The following is a 23032-nucleotide window of genomic DNA, read 5'->3' as shown; positions in this document are numbered from 1 at the left end:
AAACCAAAATATCATCAAAAAAGACTAGGACAAAGTCATCGAGGTAAGGTCTAAATATATCCTGCATTAGTCGATTGAAGCTTGTAGGTGCATTTGTAAGACCAAAGGACATAACTGTGAATTCATAATACACATACCTAGTATTAAAAGTTGTCTTTGGTATGTCTGATTCTTTGATTCTGATCTGATAATATCCTAATCGAAGATCAATCTTTGAAAAGATCTTGGATCCATGGATTCTATCCAACAATTCGTCAATTCTCATAATCGGATACTTGTTCTTGACAGTTACTTGGTTAAGCCCACGATAATCTATGGATAATAGCAAAGATCCAGCCTTCTTCTTTTGAAAAATAACTGGTGCACCCCAAGGAGAAGTACTAGGTCTAATGAACCCTTGCTCGATCAATTGACTAAGTTGTTCTTTAAGTTCTATAGCTTCTGGAAACAACATCTTGTATGGTCTCTTAGAAACAGGTTCACACCCTGGTATAGTTTCTATTTCATGGTCTACCTCACAATACAGTGGTAGATTGGTCAAATCTTTTGGAAAAACATCAGCATATTCTTTCAACCATTCTAGGTGAAAGTTTGAATCTGATTGTTCCACCTTGTTAAGCTTCACAGCATAAATCTGACGTCCCTTCTTAAGTCCCTTTAGAAGTCTATTGGCTTTAACTAAATGACCTTGGGCATCACATTTTTCCCTTGAACTAGAACTTCATTCCCGAGGTTATCTATGAACGTAAAGTTTCCTTGAGCACAATGAATATGGGCTTGGTTCTTTTTCAACCAATCCGTTTTTAAAATTCTGTCATAATTTCCTAAAGGTAAAGTACGAAACTGCGTAGAAGTAGCATAACTCCCTAATTCAAAATGTATCAAGCCTGCGAAATGTTGAGATAACAATTCCTTCCCATTAGCTAGTTCTACTACTAGTCTACTTGCAGGATATTGGCTTAGCTTTAACTTTCTCATGCATCTAGGAGATAGAAATGAATTTGTGCTTCCACAGTCCATGAAGAATTCAACTTTATCACCTTGGCACGTTCCAGGAGCTTGAATTATGGCGTACTACTGGCGAGCACCACGATTATCTATCGTAGCATGCAGCACTGCCCTTTCGTCTGCTTCATCTCCTCCAGTCGGTTGTCTAACTGCAGCATTTGCCCTAGCAACTGCACCCCGTCCTTGTCCTCTACCTCCTCTTCCTCGTCCTCCACAATTATTCGGTTGACCTCTTCCGTTGACAATGAGAGGTACTGTATTTGCACCGGAAACAGGAGTCTTCTTGGGACATTTGTTTCTGTAATGGCCATACTCTTGGCATTCATAGCAATGAACATTGGGAAATTCGGTAGCAATTGAGTAACTACCATGGGACAATTTTGATAAGCAAGGTTTGTTGGTCTGTTATCCCAATTATTCATTCTCGCCCTCTTCACTAAGTAATTTCTTCTGTCCTAAGCAGCTTTCATGATCTCCACGACTAACAGCTTGGCTCTTAAAAAAGCATCTTGCAGTGTTGTTGGTCTAAGAGCTTCCAATCTATTGTTCAATGGTTCAATGAGGCCTTGATAGAACCTGGCCACTTGTTGTTCCAAGGTCATCTTTGGTGCATATCTCTTCAGAGTCACGACTTGGAAAATACTCCTCTACAGTCAAGGATAGCTACTTGAGTGGGAAAAACTCGTTCATTTTGATGGCCCTATGAGCTAGCGGTAAGTAACGTTTGGTCACCCCGAGTCTTAATTTCTTCCCATGACTGAGAAGATCCAACAATGTTGGAGTCCCAGAAATGTTGTTTCAACCATATTTTGGCATCTCCGGTAAGTCAGAACATGGCAAGCATAGTTTGATTCTGCAGATGAGTTCTTGCAGCTTCAAAATAATCCTCCATGGCCTCAATCCAAACCTTTGCATCTCGTTCCACATTGGAGAGGGGGAATGGGGGAACATGCCCAGTACAAACAAAAGGGCCTCTCTATAGCTCAGGGTATTCAAAGCACCCCTATCCTCTCACAAAACACCTTCAAAGAAACACTTAACCATAGCAGACCACCACCTGCCCAATTGCCACTTATCACACCCTCTACAAACCACCACACAAGATACACCTACTATCACTGCCTATCTCCACCCTTACACACAACTGTGGCTTGATTGCACTTCAGAAAACACATACACCGGCTTGCAATGCCATCACCATGGCCATTTTCAAGCAAAAGTTACAAAGGGGCTAGCTTGCTAGAGAATTCCACTTTGCAGGCTTCAAACGGCACCTCAAAAGGCCAAGAAAAAAGCCCCAAATTTGATTCATTTTTTACTTTTACAGGGGGGGGCTTTAATTTGGGAATTTACAATTTAATAGGTCCACCTGGCACCTTGAATTGGCATCTTTGGGAAAGGGGGCACCGCTTTGCTTTACCTCTCTCTTCTTCATTCTTTGCACTTGAGAGGGGGGGGGGGGGGGGCAATAGCGATGTCGCTATTGCCTCTTGGCTGTATTATTTTTTTACCCCTCATTTTTTACATTTTTTACCCCCCATTAGGGTTACCATTTTGTACTGCCCCTTTGGCTTGACTTTGACTTTCCTTCCTCTTAATTGGCACCACCTCAACTGGCTATACTCTCTCTCTCTTCTTCAATCCCTCTTTTGGCTTTGGCCTTGCCCACTCGACTCTCTCTCTGACCCTTGCCCGCTGCTGTGGGACCTTCCCCTTACCTGAGGGGGGGAGGCAATATCGATGTCGCTATTGCCCCCTCCCTTTTCCTTTAAAACTTGGAGGCCACGTGGGAACTGCCCCTATCGGGCGCCATGTCATTGCCACCACCCCTCTGCCGCACGGACGCGCGCCGCCAAAACCGCCTCAAATTTCCGCTTGCGCAGCGCCCCTGGCGCCCACGCTCCAAGAGCTCCAAGCTCCCTTGCTACACACCAAATGGGCCTCACGGCCTTGCCCATATACCGCGCCACGCTATGTCCGCCCTGCGCATGTGGGGTGATCCCCCTGCCACGTGGTGGCTTCGCATGCCTTAAGCCTTAAGCCCTTGAAAACAAGTAAAACCCCATTGTGTTTTTATCCAAAAAACTTTGCAGCCTGCTTTTGCCTGGCTCTCCTATACTGTCCCCATCTCCTACTGCCAAGCCGCAAAGACCTTCTGAAGCGTCACTTTCCCGGATCCAACCACACTCTTCATCTCTATATTTTGATCCCTCGGCGACCTCGAACCAAAGCCTCCAAGACGGAAAAAAAACCATCTGCAACTATTCACCACCTAAATGCTCCCAACTTTATTTCGCTGCATCTGACCGACCGAGCATCTGATTGAGGTGCAGTTGATTTCGACTAGCTCCATATGGTACACCCTTTGACCAAGAATCTTGGCGAGACCGAAAAACTGCCAAATGGCACATCCTCCAATGCGGCCAAGAGGGCTCATACCCGGTCCTCGGAAAATCTTCAACTGACCATAACTTGCTAACCAGAGCTCTGATTCGCAATCCGAGAAGACGGGCATGCTCCACAACTCAAGCACTACATACATATACACTGACATCAACCTGGGCCACCTGTCCCCAGCTACCCTGTCCGTCGGGGATCTGCAACACACTCTTTCTTTAAACTGCAATATCTTGAGCACCGGGGCTCCGTTTGACAAGCCGTCTGGACCGGCTTCTAGAGCACGCTGAACTCTACATTCTAGAGCTTTGAAATGACATTTTAGATATCTTCATCTGCCACCCCATCTGGACCATTCCATAGCACTTTTGGCCTAAAAAACCGCTTCAAGCCTGCATTCCCGCTACCCTTTGGCTGCCATGGGCCTTGGCACCTGTCCTAGCCTTCTGCACTGCACTCGATTGCACCCTTTGCCTGGCATAGACCACTTTCTAGCTTTGACCAACTTTAGTTGTACCATCATTGCCCAGCCTCTTCGTCGAACATTTATGTTCGACCAAAAGCATATGTACAAACTTTAAAACTGGCACACCAAACTGATGATTAAAAGCACTCACAAAGCCACAATTGTATGTACAGGCTATGTACAAAAGACTTCATCTTTTTTCTTTCACACACTGCATGCTTTAGGTGCGTTGCCCACCCACCTTGACTATGATTTTTTGCACTTCAGGCACTAGACTCCTCTCAAAATATAGTTTGAGTCGCACACCATTCACCCTGTTCCTAAGAAGCTTGCCATTTTCCCTTACCAGTTGATATGTCCCATTCGGAAAGGCCTTCTTCACTTTATATGGACCTGTCCACTTCTTCTTGAACTTCTTCTGGAATGTGAAATCCAGATAGCTTTCATACTTCATGACCAGGTCTCCTTCCTCTATCTTCTTGTCCGGCACGTTCTGGTTGAACTTGGCAACCCGCTTCTCTCTTTGATTCACATAATAGTCTGCCGCTCCCTCTCTGTCCATCTGTAAAGCCTCCAAGCTGGCTATCCGATCCTGTAAAACCTCTTCTTGAGTGGCATTGACACGCCACATACCCTTTAAAGCATCTAGTTGTGCATGCACTGGAAACACTGCCTCCTTACCATAGACAAGCTCGAATGGAGTGAAGTTTGTAGCCACTTTATAAGATGTTCTATATGCCCACAAACACTTCTCTAGATTTGCTTCCCACTCAGCTTCCTGCTTATACACATACTTCGTTAACATTTTGACAATTTGACCATTAGCACTCTCGACTAGACCATTGCATTGGGGGTGATAGGGTGAGGAAAACCTGTGCTGAATCTTTAACTTTTCCACTAATGCGCTCATGAGCTTGCTTCTAAAACCCTGACCCCTATCAGAAACTAACACCCATGGAACATCAAAACGGCAACATATATTATCAAACACAAACTGAGACACAACACTAGCATTTACTTCTTTCACTGCTTTGGCCTCGACCCACCTTGTAAGGTAGTCAATGGCTACCACCACGTACTTCTTACCACTTGTAGACTTTGGGAGAGGGCCTATAGCATCGAGACCCCACTTCTCGAAATCGTTTTGTGCGATGATGGCACCTTGTGACTCCGCTACCAGTCGTCTTTCACCTATAGTTTGACACTTGTGGCACGTCTCGCACCATTAATGCACGTCCTTCACAATGGAAGGCCACCAAAATCCTGCTCTAAGCACTCAAAACAGAACCTGATCTTTGCCCTGATGTCCGCTCTCTTCATGACATTGCTCCAGCACCATCCCTATCTCCTCTTTGTATAGCACCCTTCTAAGCACTCCGTCACGCCCATAGTTCATGAGATCTTCACCTACCAGTGTGAATTTGCGGGCCTTTTGCACCACTCTTCTCTTTTGCAGCTTGGACAAACCCTCTGAACATTGCCCTGTACTCAAAAAGCCTTCAATCTCCTGTACAGTCTCTGTACCTGCATAAGTGGTTGGGGCCACATATAGACCTGCAACATGTACCTGTACTTTGCTACTAGCTGGTTGATCCGCCTCTTGATTCTGCTTTCTCCTCACATGCTTGAATTGGACTTCTTCAAAAGACTTCAACATCTTCTTGATGGAAAAGAACCAATGCTTCAAAGAATCGCGCTTTACCTGCCATTGGCCTAACAATTGCTTGATGACTAGCAATGCATCTCCCTTCACCACCAACCTTGAAATGCCGAACTCTATGCACTGCTTTAAACCCAAATACAAAGTGAGATACTCCGCCTCATTATTGGTGTGGACATCCTCTAAATCATACGCCTTTGAAAATATTGTTTTGCCATGTGGGTCGTGTATCACCACACCTCCTCTTGCTTTCTGCACTTCCCTTCGATATGATCCATCGAACCACATAATAAAAGCATCCTCCAAGTCGGGTTCCTCCTTGGTTTCATCTCGTACCACTCTTGGATAGGCCGGAAAATCGATAGCCTTGCTGACAAGAATGTCTGCCAGGTGAGACTAACTCGTGTGATCCACCTTGAACTCGAACTCGAACTCCTGTAGCTCCAACACCCACTTGATACTCCTCCTTCCTGGCTTCAAATGTAGCACCACCTCTGGCAATAGATTATTAGCCATCAACACAAAAAACTTACGCACAATCAAATGGACTTTGAACTTCTTGCAAGGGAAGATTAGAGCCATCACCCACTGCTCCGCCTCGGTGTAGGTAGCCTCTCCTTGGCTAATTACCCTGCTCTCGAAGTATATCGGCTTGTAGCTTCTCCCTACCTTTTGCAGTAGAACCGCTCCAATAGCAACTATGCCCACTGTCATACACACATAGAAGTCGTCCTCTCGATTGGGAGGACACACCACTGGCAACTCACACAAAATCTCTTTGACTCTATCAAAAGCCTCCTGAGCTTCCTCATCCCACTCATAGCCATGCACTTGTTGAGCCCTCTTTTGAAGAGGATGCACATATTGCGACAGCATCCAAAAGAAACGTGACAAATACTTCAGCTTATGAACAAATGAAGCCAAACCTTGAGCATCTGATGGCGGTTCCATCAACACCAACGCCTTCACCTTCTCGGGATCAGCCTCTATACTGTTTTGCGACACCATATGACCTAACAGCTGCGCTCGAGGCTGTGCTAGCTTTCACTTCTTGGGGTTCAACTGACCTCCTTCTTCATCAAGCCTTTGAAAGCATAGTTGGAGCTTCGATAGGTGCTCCAACCTTGAACTGTAGAAGCCGATATCATCCATGAAGACCCTAATAAAATGGCCCAAGTACGGACCAAATACCATGTTCATCCAACCTTGGAATGTGGCATATGCATTCACCAAACCGAACGGCATCCTGCGGTAAGCGAAACAACCCCATGGAGATATGAATGTGGTCTTCAACTGGTCTTCAAGCGCAATCCCTATTTGAAAGTACCCCGAAAAGCCATCCATAATCGAATACCTCTCATGCCCAGCCACCTAGTTTAGGATTTCATCTTGAAATGGCAAGGGGTAGTGATTCCTCTTGGTCAAGGCATTCAATGGCTTGTACTCGACACACACTCTCCATTTCCCATTCTTCTTAGGGGTTTTGACCATTGGCAAGACCCACTCCGACTCCTTCACAGGATATATGATGCCTGCATCTAATAGCTTATTGATCTCCTGCCAAAGGGCTTCCTTTTTAATTTCTCCTAGTCTTCTCAGCTTCTGTGCTTTACGCTTATGCCCCTCCTTAAGAACAATTTTGTGCTCCACCCCTTTTGCACCTCGCAAATGCTTGTACTCTATCGCAAACAGATTTGGATAGGACTCACACAGTTGAACATAGCCCTCCTTTTCCCCTTTGGTAAGGTCTTCACTTAACATGCTTGAAACCTTATCTATGCTTAAACCATGATCTTGAGGCTGCATACCTTCTCCTTTAGGTGGAGACTCGTCTATGGTGACCCCGAATAAGTCTGCATCTATCTTCAGCATGTCATCCTCGCTCTCCTCTTCCTCTGTGCTAGTATAGCCTTCGTCATAGCCCGTCTCGGTCTCGTACTCATAGCTCGTCGTATTGCCCTCATCTTTAACTGCCATAGGACGAGAACTGCTCTCCTTGGTCTTCAAATCAAGCACAATTTGTCTGCCTCTCTCTTTGTCAGGCAAAGTGAACACTTTGCTCTCCCAATCCTGCTTTGCACCTATCGCCAAAATCCATGGCCTACCCAAAATGATAGGGTAAGCATTATCCCCTACTTTCATCACAAAGAAGTCAATTAGGCACTCTATGCCCATCACCTTGACCTTTACATCCTGCGCCACACCCAGACACCTGGCTTTGGTATGGTTGGCCATCCTCATTCGCACATTTGACCTGACTACTACCTTGACCCCTGTCTCTTTCATGGCTGCTTCAGTCATGACACAAACCTGCGTTCCACCGTCTATGTAAGCTTGTACCTACATCCTCTTCTCTATAATCACATCCACCAATGGAAGAACATCAGTGGGGCTACCTACCCTCAAAGCCATGTTTTGCACTGCTTGCACATTTCCCTTAGCTCTTGGCAGCCTGGTGCTAACACTAGTGGACCACTGCCTCCTTAACTTGGGATTTAAGGCTAACAATTGACCAAACGTAATATTTGCCTTTTGATTTTGAACATCACTCACCAAATTGTACTCGGGATAGCCACGTCCTAGCTGGAAATCCGCTTGCTTGATTTTGCAACGCCTCCTTCTTTTGCTAGGCTCGGGCTGCTCTCTGCCTTCGTACACCTTCTCTTTACCCTTGCGAGCTCTAGTTTCCCGCTCTACCTCTGTCTCCCTCTCAACTCTTGCCCTCTTATTGGCCAAAACTGCGACATCCTGCTTGTCCACCCCTATGATGTTTACTCTTGGAACTTCACCTCCGTTTTGCGGAGCTGGCTGCACAAGATTCTCCACCGCTTGCTCTCTTGGACCATTGTATTGCCCTTGACCTCGACCTCTACCAAAAAGCGGGTACATACCTCCTCTTTCTCTCTGCGGTTGAGGACAATCATGTGCATAATGCCCTTCTTCTCCACAATTGTAACACCTACCAGGCAGTGGCCGTGCCCTACCCCTTGCTCCTCTTGGCTGTCCTCTATCCATGACACTGAGCCGCAACTCCTACATCTGCTCGGACAAATCTTGCACTGTGCGCATCCAATTCTGTGGCACAACAGCTACACCTCGAATTCCCTGATTCTGTTCATGTCCAGCCTCTCTCGGACTCTGCGGTTGAACATGGGCCATCGTCTCATAGCCTGACATGCCCTGCTCTATCTTCTTCTTTATCTTTCTACTCTTCGATCGTGCAATGGCTACCGCACCATTATAATTCTCTGGGCTCTCAAAATCAACTTTCTCTCTCACCTTGGGATGCAGACACGCCATGAATTTGTCTAGCTTGAAGTAATCTCCATTGGCCAATTGCATGGCTGCCGCTAACTCTGCCCAACACTCTTCAAAATGACCCAAAAACAAATTGAACTCTTCACTCACATCTTACTTAAGCGCCTTCAGCTTTGCATCCATTTTGACTGGGGAAGTCTCCTTGCGGAAGTCGTGAAGAAACCTCGCCCGTAGAGCCGGCCATGCTTGCTTCGGCTCACCTTCCAATGCGTCGTACCATGCTTTAGCTCTACCACGCATCACCAAAGGAAAAGTCTACATTTTTCTATCCTCCTTTGAAATACGTAACGATAGCATGTACAGCTCGAAATCTGACATCCACTCGTCAGGGCTCTTTTCTCCTGTGAAAATCGGTCCATAGCTTCTACCTGCCATGACTTCCAACGCGAAAACCTCTTCTTTTCCATCAACTGGGAGCAATCAGTGTGCTCCTCAGTGGGGGCACCAGATGATGGAGAGGGGGAATGGGGGAACACGCCCAGCACAAACAAAAGGGCCTCTCTATAGCTCAGGGTATTCACACCACCCCTATCCTCTCAGAAAACACCTTCATAGAAACACTTAACCATAGTAGACCACCGCCTGCCCAATTGCCACTTCTCACACCCTCTACAAACCACCACACAAGATACACCTACTATCACTGCCTGTCTCCACCCTTACACACGCACACCACCACTCTCACTCAATACACCATCGATCCGGGGGGGCACACACTTCCACACAGCCGGCACCGAGGAGGGACATGAAAGCAGGAGAAAGAGAAGGGGGGAAGGGGAAACAACGACATGGGAGGCAATTGTGGCTTGATTCCACTTCAGAAAACACATACACCGGCTTGCAATGCCATCACCATGGCCATTTTCAAGCAAAAGTTACAAAGGGGCTAGCTTGCTAGAGAAATCCACTTTGCAGGCTTCAAACGGCACCTCAAAAGGCCAAGAAAAAAGCCCCAAATTTGATTCATTTTTTACTTTTATAGGGGGGGGCTTTAATTTGGGAATTTACAATTTAATAGGTCCACCTGGCACCTTGAATTGGCATCTTTGGGAAAGGGGGCACCGCTTTTCTTTACCTCTCTCTTCTTCACTCTTTGCACTTGAGAGGGGGGGGGGGCAATAGCGATGTCACTATTGCCTCTTGGCTTTATTATTTTTTTACCCCTCATTTTTTACATTTTTTACCCCCCATTGGGGTTACCATTTTGTACTGCCCCTTTGGCTTGACTTTGACTTTCCCTCCTCTTAATTGGCACCACCTCAACTAGCTATACTCTCTCTCTCTTCTTCAATCTCTCTTTTGGCTTTGGCCTTGCCCACTCGACTCTCTCTCTGACCCTTGCCCGCTGCTGTGGGACCTTCCCCTTACCTGAGGGGGGGAGGCAATAGCGATGTCGCTATTGCCCCCTCCCTTTTCCTTTAAAACTTGGAGGCCATGTGGGAACTTCCCCTGTCGGGCACCACGTCATCGCCACCACCCCTCTGCCGCATGGACGCGCGCCGCCAAAACCGCCTCAAATTTCCCGCTGTGCAGCGCGCCTGGCGCCCACGCCATAGCCCACACTCCAAGAGCTCCAAGCTCCCTTGCTACACACCAAATGGGCCTCATGGCCTTGCCCATATACCGTGCCACGCTGTGTCTGCCCTCCGCATGTGGGGTGATCATCCCCCTGCCACGTGGCGGCTTCGCATGCCTTAAGCCTTAAGCCCTTGAAAACAAGTAAAACCCCATTGTGTTTTTATCCAAAAAACTTTGCAACCTTCTTTTGCCTGGCTCTCCTATACTGTCCCCATCTTCTACTGCCAAGCCGCAAAGACCTTCTGAAGCTTCACTTTCCCGGCTCCAACCACACTCTTCATCTCTGTATTTTGATCCCTCGGCGACCTCGAACCAAAGCCTCCAAGACGAAAAAAAAACCATCTGCAACTATTCACCACCTAAATGCTCCCAACTTCATTTCGCTGCATCTGACCGATCGAGCATCTGATTGAGGTGCAGTTGATTCCGACTAGCTCCATATGGTACACCCTTTGACCAAGAATCTTGGCGAGACCAAAAAACTGCCAAAGGGCACATCCTCCAATGCGGCCAAGTGGGCTCATACCCGGCCCCCGGAAAATCTTCAACTGACCATAACTTGCTAACCAGGGCTCTGATTCCCAATCCGAGAAGACAAGCATGCTCCACAATTTGAGCACTACACACATATACACTGACATCAAACCGGGCCACCTGTCCCCAGCTACCCTGTCCGTCGGGGATCTGCAACACACTCTTTCTTTAAACTGCAATATCTTAAGCACAGGGGCTCCGTTTGACAAGCCGTCTGGACCGGCTTCTAGAGCATGCTGAAATCTACATTCTAGAGCTTTGAAATGACATTTTGGACATCTTCATCTGCCACCCCATCTGGACCATTCCATAGAACTTTTGGCCTAAAAAACCGCTTCAAGCCTGCATTCCCGCTACCCTTTGGCTGCCAAGGGCCTTGGCACCTGTCCTAGCCTTCTACACTGCACTCGATTGCACCCTTTGCCTGGCATAGACCACTTGCTAGCTTGGACCAACTTTAGTTGTACCAACGTTAACCCCTTCACCTTTAAAGTTGGGGGGTTACACTTGCTTGAGAAGAAGTTTTTTCTCCTGAACTGCGGTATAATGAGTAGAAGGAGGTACCTACATGATTTCATAAGATCGGTAGACTTATGAATTTAAAGACTTATCACACGACTAAGATTTAACTTCAGAATTGACACAAGATCAAGACACTCAATTCAAAAGACTTGGTTCTTTATTCATAAAGTGAATATTTACAAGGATAGCCTTACAAAAGAGGCTTAGGGTATCTCATCCTACATTATTATAATTTTCTGCGGTATCTAAAGAGTCTGCATAGCTGGCTGACTTAGAATATGATGATACAAATGATGGGTGTTTGTAGTCACATTTCTACAATCTTCTAACTGATTGGTATAGTAGTTCCTATACTCATTGGAAATCAGAAAGTAAATTACAAGATCCATATTCTTAGGGTTACTCTGAGGAATAGAAAAAGTTCTGAGTCTTTGATATGAAATTATCTCCACCACTTTCTCCTATAGCCATTCGTTCAAGGGTTTCTCCATGCCTCCTAGATAAGTGGGAATAGTAATAGTCGAGTTCGTACCCAAGAAGTAGTACAACTGAACCACTCTCAACTGAACCACCTTCAACCAAACCACTCTCTGCCTAGCCTAGTTTCTTTAAGTCAATGGTAAGACATCCCAGCTTCCAGCATTGATGTAATAGATCCTGCCTTCATTGCTCCAGTCGAGCTCCCAGTCTTTATCTATCCGAGTCAAATGAGGAGTGTGAGCCTTCATTAGCAGCTCCATCACGCTCCGTCGAAAAAGATAGTTTGGAGAATGACAGGCACTCTCAAAGATACGCTTGAAGACTTGGAATTTGGGATTTTCAACACAGGATCTTCCTGAAATATCCACACATAAGCCTTGGATTAGCTATCTAATTTTCTTGTTTTCAAAATTTTCAGACAATACGAATTTTTCCAAACTAACCTAGACTCCAAAACCTACGCTCTGGTACCAGCTGTGAGGTCCCCTCCCCGTCTCACCTTGACGGAACTAGAGGACACCTGATAGTCGCTAGATCCTATGCGAAAGCAAACAAAAATTGGCTAAGAAGAAAACCAGTGGATGGTCTCTCATCACTTGATGAGTTGAGTCCAAGCCACTAATGAAAGGAAGCTAGCTACGCCCCACAGGGGAAGCATAACTACATACTATCGGTCCTAATCTCATCTTCCAGGAGGAGAAGAAACCTTGGTTCCTTTTTCCCGATAGCTTTTAGAGGTACATACACTGAGTTCCTGCCGCTCTGGCGTAATAAGATATCTAATTTTGTACTCTATCACACAGGGCAGAGAGTTTTTGACTGATCGGGACCACCTGTCTCGTAGGCCTTGCAAAGCACACCGAGCCAAGCCCCCACTTTCCACCCCGCACTCACATAAAGTCATTGTGTGGCCTAATTACTAACACATTGTTGTTCAACACTTAGGGTTCCTTCTTTATATTTCCTTGACACAAGTTCCTCAAAACAGTCCCTTTAATCAAGAAAAATCGGCACCATAACATATCATTCCTAGGAAAAAGTACTCAACAAACAATGCTTCATTAAAAATTTCAATGTCCTGGAGTCGTGAGAACCTCCAGCGAGTGTTGACTCCACCCATTGTCAATTGGCCACCCATACAATTAGTCCATGATCCACCTAATTCCTGGAGTAACTCTCCGGGTAAAATCATGTATCCACCGCATCAAAAGCAAGCCATGGACATATCCATCGCATAAAAAGCAAGTCGGGGATTTAGCTCCTGCGATAACTTCACGAGCTACCGCCATGTGCAATAGGGGGTTCATACTAAATTGTCATTGGAAATGAATGAAGTTTGGTTGAGATAGTTTTTCCTAACAACCATTCTTTCCTACTACAAAACAGTCTTTACATAAAGCATTTCTTTCGTATTTAATTCAAACTTAAATTTAGATAAAAACCCTTAAAGTACTAATGTCGTTGTCTCATTTGGATTTCCAACATATTTTCGGGGAGTTTTAGACATTCCTAAAGTTATTGTAATGCAATGCTTATGTAAAATACAAAATAAAATCATCCTACCTCATGAATTTTCTCCATATCGCTTTGTGAGATGGCCGGATTTCCCTCTCTCATTGGCGCCTTACCGTTGGTCACCATGTTGCTAGTTCCCGCCTCGCGATCGTTAGCACCACCAAACCGAGTTCTTTTGGGAGCCATTTCTCACTACTAGGATTAGTTCTTTTCGAAAAACGAAGAGACTAAGTGTAGTACAAAAATTCCCACAACACCCAATGAGAAAACTTAACAAGGATAACCTTAATCTTATACTTAATACTAAGCTAATTTACAAGCTTTCCCAATTATAAGTGTGCAAGCTAACTCAAGAATATAACGAGATGATTATACCCTAATTACTCATAAACTCAAACTAAGATCATCATAACCAAGACTTACCCCATATGTAACATGAGATCAAGATTAATGCACTAATTAGATGCATCTATGTAATACACAATGATAGACTATAACCATGCAAATACCAAATGTAGTAGATGATTAACTTCCGTTCTATCATACATAGATTATGCATAATTTACTAGTGCAAAGCAAGACTCTAACTATGCATCTTTCAGTATGCAAATTCTCATACTTTTACCCTAATTTTATGGATAAATCAAGCATTTTATCACCTTAATTATACTTCAATTTGGGTGCATAACAAGAGAAAAATATTCATCATATCTTAGAGAATCATAGCTGAAAAAGCTTTACAACATAATTATGCACAACATACTTAACTAGCAATGATAATTATGTGCATAAACTTATGCTCAATTAAGAAAAATGAGATATACTTAATAAGCAAGGTGCCCCTTAATTTAACAATGGAAATACAATCAACGGATGGAAACCACTGAAAATACCCCACATGGAGTATAATAGGGAATAGATTGCTTAATGTTGTAGCCAGCTAGCATAATTAGGCTCAACATACGAATCCTCTAGAGAAAAGAGGCTATGGAGCAATAGGATTAGCATAAACATAATTTAATTACCCTTTGATAAGATCTACTTTGTATTATGTGATGTAGAGAAGACTTCACAAAAATTCACTCTAGCAGCAGCACTTCCTTGCACTGTCTTGGGAATTGTGTGTGACTAGAGAGGGTTGAAGCTACTCTTATATAGGCATCCCCCCCAAGGAGGGTCGATTTGTCTTGCTAAAATTGGAACAGGAGAGCCCATACACACACACACACACACACACCTCTCCAAGTGTCATGCTAGGTGTGGGGGTGTCCTAGTGAGGTGTCCTCACTTGCCCATCTCACTTGCCTATACTCCCTCTCTCTCTTTCTCACCCTCACACACTTGCAAGATCGATTTCCACAAGTCGAGGTAGCGCTAGCTTTTTGCTATTTTGAGGGGGTGTGGTGGCCTAAGTCCATGCTTTATTGCCCATACTATGCACACCTCACTCTTGACCCATGTGCCACCTTATCGAGGCCATGCTTAGCCTCCATGCTACACTCTCCATGCCTAACCTAACACTTGTCACAAGACTAGCTATGCTCATGACCCATGGCCATACATGATGGGAACACATGCCCATGCATACCCATGACCATGCATGCACATTCATGCCCATGCAAAGCCATGCATGCGCATCCACATTCATGCCATACATACCTTAGAAAAATGCTAACCTTAGGCAAACTAGACTTATACTAACCCAAATTCAATTCTGAAACTTGCTAACTCGGGATAGACCTGCAAGTAACAGATATGACTACTTGTCATAAATAGCAGCCTCCGACCTCCAGACCCTATTTTTAAGGAAACTTGGATTGGCACACAGTTTGACAAGCCGGTCGACCATACACCATACCGGGGGTCAAAAACATTCTATTTTTAGAAATTTTTCACAAAAATTGAATTTGACAAGAATTAAAAGTTCTACAAGGATCACAACACAAAAATGACATATGATCACTGAAACTTGCTAAAAATAGCATATTTTGACAAATTGATATTTAGGCTTAAAATTTTACATAGGTAGCCCTCTTCTAGGGCAGGTAGAGACCTTACACAAACAAACCTATAAATATGATGGAAGGATTAACAAACAAGAAAGAATCAAATTCTTGCAAGCAATTCAGGATTTTATGACTATTTGTACGATGGATATCAAAGCCATTCGGAGTCATTATGTGGAGAATGTCCGAACCAAACCATGGTGGGTTGAAGTTGAGTTAAGTTCCAACAATGATGTTCCAGACTTGGTGATGGAGAGTAAATCCGAATTTGAAGCGATGGACTTGAAAGAGTTATTGCAACAAGAAGGAAAAATTTGAGAAGTAGATGAATGAGGTTTTGTGTGTCAAAAGAAGATACAATCCAACAACTCAAATGGGAGACATCGAACAATCCTAAACATGTCAAGATTTATGAAGATTTGGATGAATCCTTCCAAATGAATTTTCTCAAGCTTTTGATGGAGTTTCTGGATGTGCTTGCATGGGATTATTTGGATATGAAGGGTCTTGATCCTAGATTTTGCCAACATCAGATCAATTTGAAAAAGGATGCGATTCCCACTAAGCACGCCACATATCGCATGAATCCATATTATGCCAAGCAAATTTAAGAGGACTAGATAGACTATTCAAGGTTGGATTCATTGTCTCAATCAATAATCCGAAATAGATGTCACGGATTGTGGTGGTTCCAAAGAAGAATAAGAAATTGTGGATTTGTGTTGACTATTGAAAGTTGAATGTAGCTATAGTTTGGATCCTTTTTCACTCCCATTTTTGAATTCCACTTTGGATGAAGTAGCCGGTTATGAGATGTACTCTTTGCAGGTGGTTATAGTGGGTACAATTAGGTTCAAATAGTAGTCACAAATCAACCAAACATGACATTCATAATAGGATGGGGAGTATTTTCATGGACAATGATGAGTTTCAGATTGAGGAATGCACATAGTATGTTCCAAAGGGATATTGAGCAGTAGATATTTGGTCAGTATCTTACGAAAGACCGCATTCATAACAGCATGGGGGGTCTTTGTATGCACAATGATGTGGTTCGGATTGAGGAATGCACCTAGTATGTTCCAAAATGATTGAGGTACACCTTTTTTAAATAAGGTGATAAGGGAATTGCTTCAAATTTTCCAAATCATGCATAAGAATACTCCTTATTATCCTAAATGAATGGTTTAGTTGAAAGCAAAAATAAGGTCATTATGTGGATGTTGACCAAGTTGGAGTCTATGAAATGAGATGATTGGGATCTTAAACTTCTTGCAGCATTATCGACCTATCGCACCTAAAGTCGTTGCGGGGTTCACTCCATTCAAAGTGGCATTCAAGATACAGGTCATTTCTCCATTGAAATTTGTAGTATCCAGCATGCAAATTGTAGTGTCTGAGAAACTCTTACTAAAAAACTCAATGGTCTATCGTATCGACTAGTTGCTCTAGCTGGAAGAGCATTGTTATACCAGTTTCATGTTGATGTGGGAATTTTAGACCAGGAAGAGAGAACAAGTTGATTGAGGAATGTGGTTTAAGACATTTAAACCAGGAGACCTGGTGCTCATGTTTAATTCTCAACAAGGGAAGCATAAAGAAAATCTTAAGTTGTGGTGGCTAAACCCGTAGTACTAATGCTTTCTTTTTGCAAAATTTAGATGTCATAAATGATGCTAAGGATTTTGAGTTTGGTTAATGGACTCAAACTACAACACTACATTGAGGCAGAGTAATCATGAGGAGAACATACGAGGGTTGATCCCATTGTCCTTATAATTATGCTAGTGAGAAACTTTGAATGCATTGAATTGAGGCATGTTCTATGGTGTCTAACATACCCAAGACATGTTATAAAAGTGTGATGCCTGCTTTAAACTCAGTTTTAAATGCTGAGTACTTTTCTACTCCTTGCATGAGAGTTATACACTTTCTAGAGCACTTCTAATACCTACAAGCTTTCACGTTGTGCTTCTATATTTTTTTGCAATTTCTCCAGCTCTCTACAGATACATCCATGGCATTAGCAGCAGGGTTAGCAAGCATGAAGGCCCTTACTCCTATCGACAACCACATGACAAAGGGCATGAAGATATGACTGAAGTGCAGGTGTCTGGTAGAATACACCCTCATTGATTGGATGCAGGTACAACCTCACCCGCATACCCTCTTAATTCTATAGGAGCTTTTTGCCAAATATAGCCAAGGAGTAGTTCACCTTCATGGTGAGCCCCACCAGTGTTCTGCACAATTGGTTGTAGAAAAGTGCCGCTTACCTACTATAGGGGATAGAGAAGACATCAATGCAGAATATGGTGGTGGCATATGGGAACCCAATGAGTAACAATTTTCGATTGCACAGGCACCAAGATTTGGAATTGAAAGAATGCTTGAGATTGGTGTTGGAAGGAGTTTGGTTTATGGCCAAAGTCTGCAATATCTCCAAGGTGTTCCATGCAATGACCTCTGCCACAAAATTAATAGGAGTAGTAAATTAGATAAAAAAATTTGATCAGGTAGCTATTTGGAGAAGCCAGGTGTGTTAGCTCAATGGACAGGGGAGATGTAGTAAATACCAAAGTGGGCCACATTTTGCGGTTACTATTTTCTTGAACAAAGGTACAGAGGCCCTACTTTTTGATATTATGTGCCTGGTAACATGTATGTCCTACTACCAGCAGTTGATGTTGATGTTCCAGTTGCATCTATGCTGATGACATCCAGACAGAGGGAGTCTAGCCATTTGGTTACAATTGGTACGGGTGGCACATCGGGATCTACCTTTGTTGCATCCACTAATAACCCTTTGTGAGTGACAACAACTTCCTAATTAGTTGTCACTTCCTGTTCAAAAGAAGGAATCCAATAACCTCCTGCTAAAAGATGGAAACAAGAAATACAAGAGTAGTGGTTGCAAGCTTTGGTGGCAAGTCAGGCTGCTGGTGCTAGAGCATGCAGTGATGCGAGTCGGATAGTGTCAGTCCCATCTTTTTTTGTTGTGACAACCTCTACAATTTTGGTGTTTGTCACAATAAGTGCAATTTATACAATTTCCACTATGGTGTCTACATAGACAATAGCACCAGAGACATAGAACAAATGCAGGTCTTGGGATCGATCCCTAATTTTGAGGTCTTGGGACCAATCCCTAATTTTGAGGAGTCATAGTAGAGGCCAGTTGATTTGGGCCATTGTGCGGTTTATCCCTGGTTATAGCCCCGGCTACACACTACAAGCTCAAAATGTTATGAATTGCCTCCAATTTATGTTCCATTTTAATCCGCACTGGCACAAACAAAGTCAACAATTGCAGGTGATATCAGCACAAAGAGAGCAAATATCTGAGTTGATTGCACAAAAGCATAGGCTGATGGAGCGACTTGAGAAAATGGAACAACAATTGCATTGCGTTGAGTCTCGTACCTTTTCTTTGGAATAACACGATGAGCAGGTTTGACAACATGCTTGTGAAGCTCTGCTGGAAGTGGCCACGGTAGCAGAGAAACGGCAAGCAAAATTTTCTTAAAGCATTTTCGAAGAATTGGCAAGATATCAGGTGGACTATTCCCTCAAACTCACTTATCAAAAGGCCAACTCCGACTTACTCCTCTTATTGAAGATGATTGAGATGTGGTGGTAACCCTCTTGAAGTATAATATCCAAGTTCAATGGGAGGGTGAAGTCAAGAAATAGCAATCGGATCTTAGGTCTTTATCCGGAGTAGCAACTCTACCTACACACCAAAGGGCCAACCGGGTGGGTCATCTATTGCTTTGGCTTTGGCAAATCAAAGTGAGAAAAGGCTCATGATTCTGACCCAATTCTGTATAAGGCTATTTTTAGAAACCATGTATCTGATGAGAAGAATACTAACCAATTGCAAAATGTGGAAATGGCACTTTTGAATGATGGAGGTGGAGCTGGAGACTTTTAAAACCCAATGGGTGTTGAGCAAGATTTTTTAATTATTTCTTATACTTACTTAACCTACCTTTTTATGAAAGCATTAAAATAGTATTTTTCTTTAGTTTGTTAATGAGTCTTTTTATTTTATTGTTTCTATTAGACTGCATAAGTCCTTAGTAAAGAGTTGCATTTTGGGTGTAATTGTGGACCATTGGATAAAGTTTGCTGATTAGTACCACATGGCAAGCTAATGATGACAAACTTCCTTTTTATTTTATTTTTAAGGCTCTTGTGAGAGGGTGTTGACATTTGTTTACCTCACTCTTTAAAGAGGGGTTTTGAGTATTGGATCACAAACAATCTTTCTCATTATTTTTAACTTTTTTTCTCCAATTTCTTACAATGCTTCCAAAGTGTTTTCTCAGTCATTATTTTTTATGATTTTGGATGTGATTGAGATAGTTCATTGTTACACTTGTCAACATTTGGAATATCTAAAACGAAGCAATACAACGTGGACTTACATCAGTTAAATTGCAACTATTTTTGGCTTGCTTACAAGGACAATTAGGAGAGCATTCACAATACGAGTCCTTCCTTTAAAATGGCCCAAACATTCCAAACTATGGTCACGATTACAAGTTCAAATTCCTCTCTCTCTCTCTCTCTCTCTCTCTCTCTCTCTCTCTCTCTCTCTCTCTCTCTCTCTCTCTCTCTCTCTCTCTCTCTCTCTCTCTCTCTCTCTCTCTCTCTCTCTCTCTCTCTTTGTGGAGTGTTGACTCTTGGAATTCAGGTTTTGTTGTTCTCTTCATTACCAAAAAGTTGAGCAACATCCCTTCAGGCTCCTCTGTATTTGGCTCTAACTCCTGAAAAAGAGGATCTTAGGTTTATTCTTTTAGTAGGATGCACACAAGTCCTTATTTGAAGAGAGCATGTTTATCTCCGACTTTGTGACTTTGCATGCTCACATGCTTTGCATTTTTTATTGTGAGTCATCTTGCCATCTTTCCTCATAGGATGATGGTGGCATAATAATCTACACAAACACCAATTCTACACTCATCACTAATCAATTTTTCACAGCAATGTGAGATCTCAAATGGTCATATTGTATGCTATATAATCCTCGTCACGTTGTACATTATATAATCCTCCTCATAAAGTGGGGTGCATGCTCAAGGTTGAGGGGAGAATTTGTGGTTGCTCTTCTTTAACAAAATTTTGATGTTTAGAGATAAATGTTGATGGGCGCCTCTCTTACCAGCCAAGAGTCAGCCGGTGTGGTAGGGTTCAAGCCAATTGGCTGGAACCCATCTCATGGACTATACTAACCATAGACCAATAAGGAGTAATGAGGCATTCCAATTATCACTAAGAGGTCCACCCAAAACTCTCTACGTTCTCCTCCCTCGCACAACACGTGAAGCACACATGCTTCCTTGTTTGCACTCTTCACAAGTGGTATCAAAGCCAGGTTGGTGGGGCCAATGAGAGAGTTTCATTGTCATGAGTGCTTCGTGCACAATTCATTGAGAATTTTTCAACCTTTCTTGAGTGTTTTTTAAGGAGAGTATTCATCCGGAGTGTTATCCTTTGATTGTACACACATTGGAGTGCATTAGTGCGTGCTTACAACATGATTTGGACCACATAATTTATAGCCATGCATGGGATTATGAAGTTGAGATCTTCAACTAGCTCATTTAAAAGTTTATTATTTTGAGGTTTGAGACCGTTTTGTGGTGGTTATTCAACCCACAATTTGGTAAATTAGCAGAAATAGATTTTCGCAAGTGCATTTTTTGGCCCAAAACATGCATTTTGGCCATAATTTCCTCATACGGACACAAATTTTCACAACATAGGAGTCATTTTGGGGATTTTGACATGTTGGAAAAGCAATGGTGGTGTTAATTTGACCTTACCCTAATCACACATTTTGCAGTAGCGTGCACGATATGAGTATCCTCTATGCATATACACACACTGACAAAGAAATCTTTGAGCATGACGGCTTCAACATAGAGTGCGAGGGAGAGTGTGTTGGGTTTCGTGGTGTTCCACATCGGCGTTTGACATTGGTCAGATGTTTCTATCAATGATGGAAATCAACATTGACATCCAGCAGTTTTTCATTGGCATCAACTTTGTTAACATTGACCACAAATTTTAACACATTCTCTAGCATTGTAGAGAGCAAGACAACATAGCTATTGATGGCTTCTTAGAGAAAAATCTTAAATACAAATTTACACACATAAAGACAGTCACAATTTTTCTTGACACAATAGATCTGCAAGCATATAAAAATACAATTGAAGTGGGAGTTTGGATGCATATGGTTTATGCGTGACTAGCACACATGAGATTGCTTGTGCTTTGTTGAGAGCGTTTTACTCCTCCTAGGGAGCTCACTTGAGTTCATATTTTTGTTTTCATCTCATTGGCACTTGTTTGAGCATGTGTCATGTGGTTTTGTAGTGATAGTTCCACATATTGGATATACGGTGTGTTGCGGATACTACCATTGTATCTCATTGTGGAGCCAATCTTTGCTTATTTTGGTAGCCTTGGTCGTTTCTAAGACTTGGTCTAGAAGAACTCTTTTTGAGACTGTGGCCAATCAAGTCTGCATAATTGTTTATGACGGTCATTGTATGAGTGTGCTTTTGTTGGCACACTGAGGATGCTAGTTAGCATACTTATTATGCTAATGAAAACACTATATATGGTAGTCAACACACCCTTTTACATGCATGTTAGAATGTTGGTTGTGCTATTTAACACTCCAATTTGTTTTCATGAACATGTTGGATGTTCTAGGTAGCAATCTGTATATTCATGTTTGGGTTCATTTATCCTAGTAAATATACTAATCAAATCTGGATTTTTTAGATTGAGCTCTTCCACAAATTCAAAGAAAAACATCCAGATTGCAAGATTGGCATGAAAATGTTTGAGATATTGAGTCCATTCTTTTGGAGGCAGTTGAAGGATAGATACACTTGCTGTTGCAAATACCATGTGCAGATGGCCTTTTTAAAGGACTCACTGAACCAAGTGCACTCTCTTGCCTTTGGGCTGTATGATGCGGGTTGCAATTGTCCATGCAGTATATGTGCCACATGCAAAAACATTGGTAGGGGTTGGCTTCACATCACACGTTCAAAGGTGTCACACAAACGTCGGAGTTGTTTCTCTGTCAAAAGCTAGCAAATGTAGTTTTCCATAGAAGAGAATGTTTGATGGGAGACTCCAAGATATGTGGAGTCAAGAGGTTAGAATTATGTTGCTTGGAGATAGCAAAGTCAAGTAAGAGTATTACTGTGAAAGTATTTACATATGAAGAAGTAAAAGACAAGCATGAAAGTAGTATTAAAAAAAAAAGATCTTTTCAATAACAAAATGCAGTGCTGGGAGTTTCTGCAACTCTTGAAGAGCAAGTTGAAGCTCTTCATTACTCATAATTATGTAGCTTGATGGGAGGAATTTTGATTCTCTACTTTGGTTTTTGGATGATATTGTTGTCTTAGCTGTTAATTTTGTCGAGAACTACGCCTTCAAGGAGAAAAAATTAGATTTAATCAATGCATTGGCACTCTAGTCAGGTAACCATTTTTGTACATATAACTTACTACCACA

Source organism: Adiantum capillus-veneris, chromosome 17, assembly GCF_014529385.1.
Source record: "Adiantum capillus-veneris isolate H3 chromosome 17, ASM1452938v2, whole genome shotgun sequence".
NCBI classification, from domain to species: Eukaryota; Viridiplantae; Streptophyta; class Polypodiopsida; order Polypodiales; family Pteridaceae; genus Adiantum; species Adiantum capillus-veneris.
Note: the sequence above shows the minus strand (reverse complement) of the source record.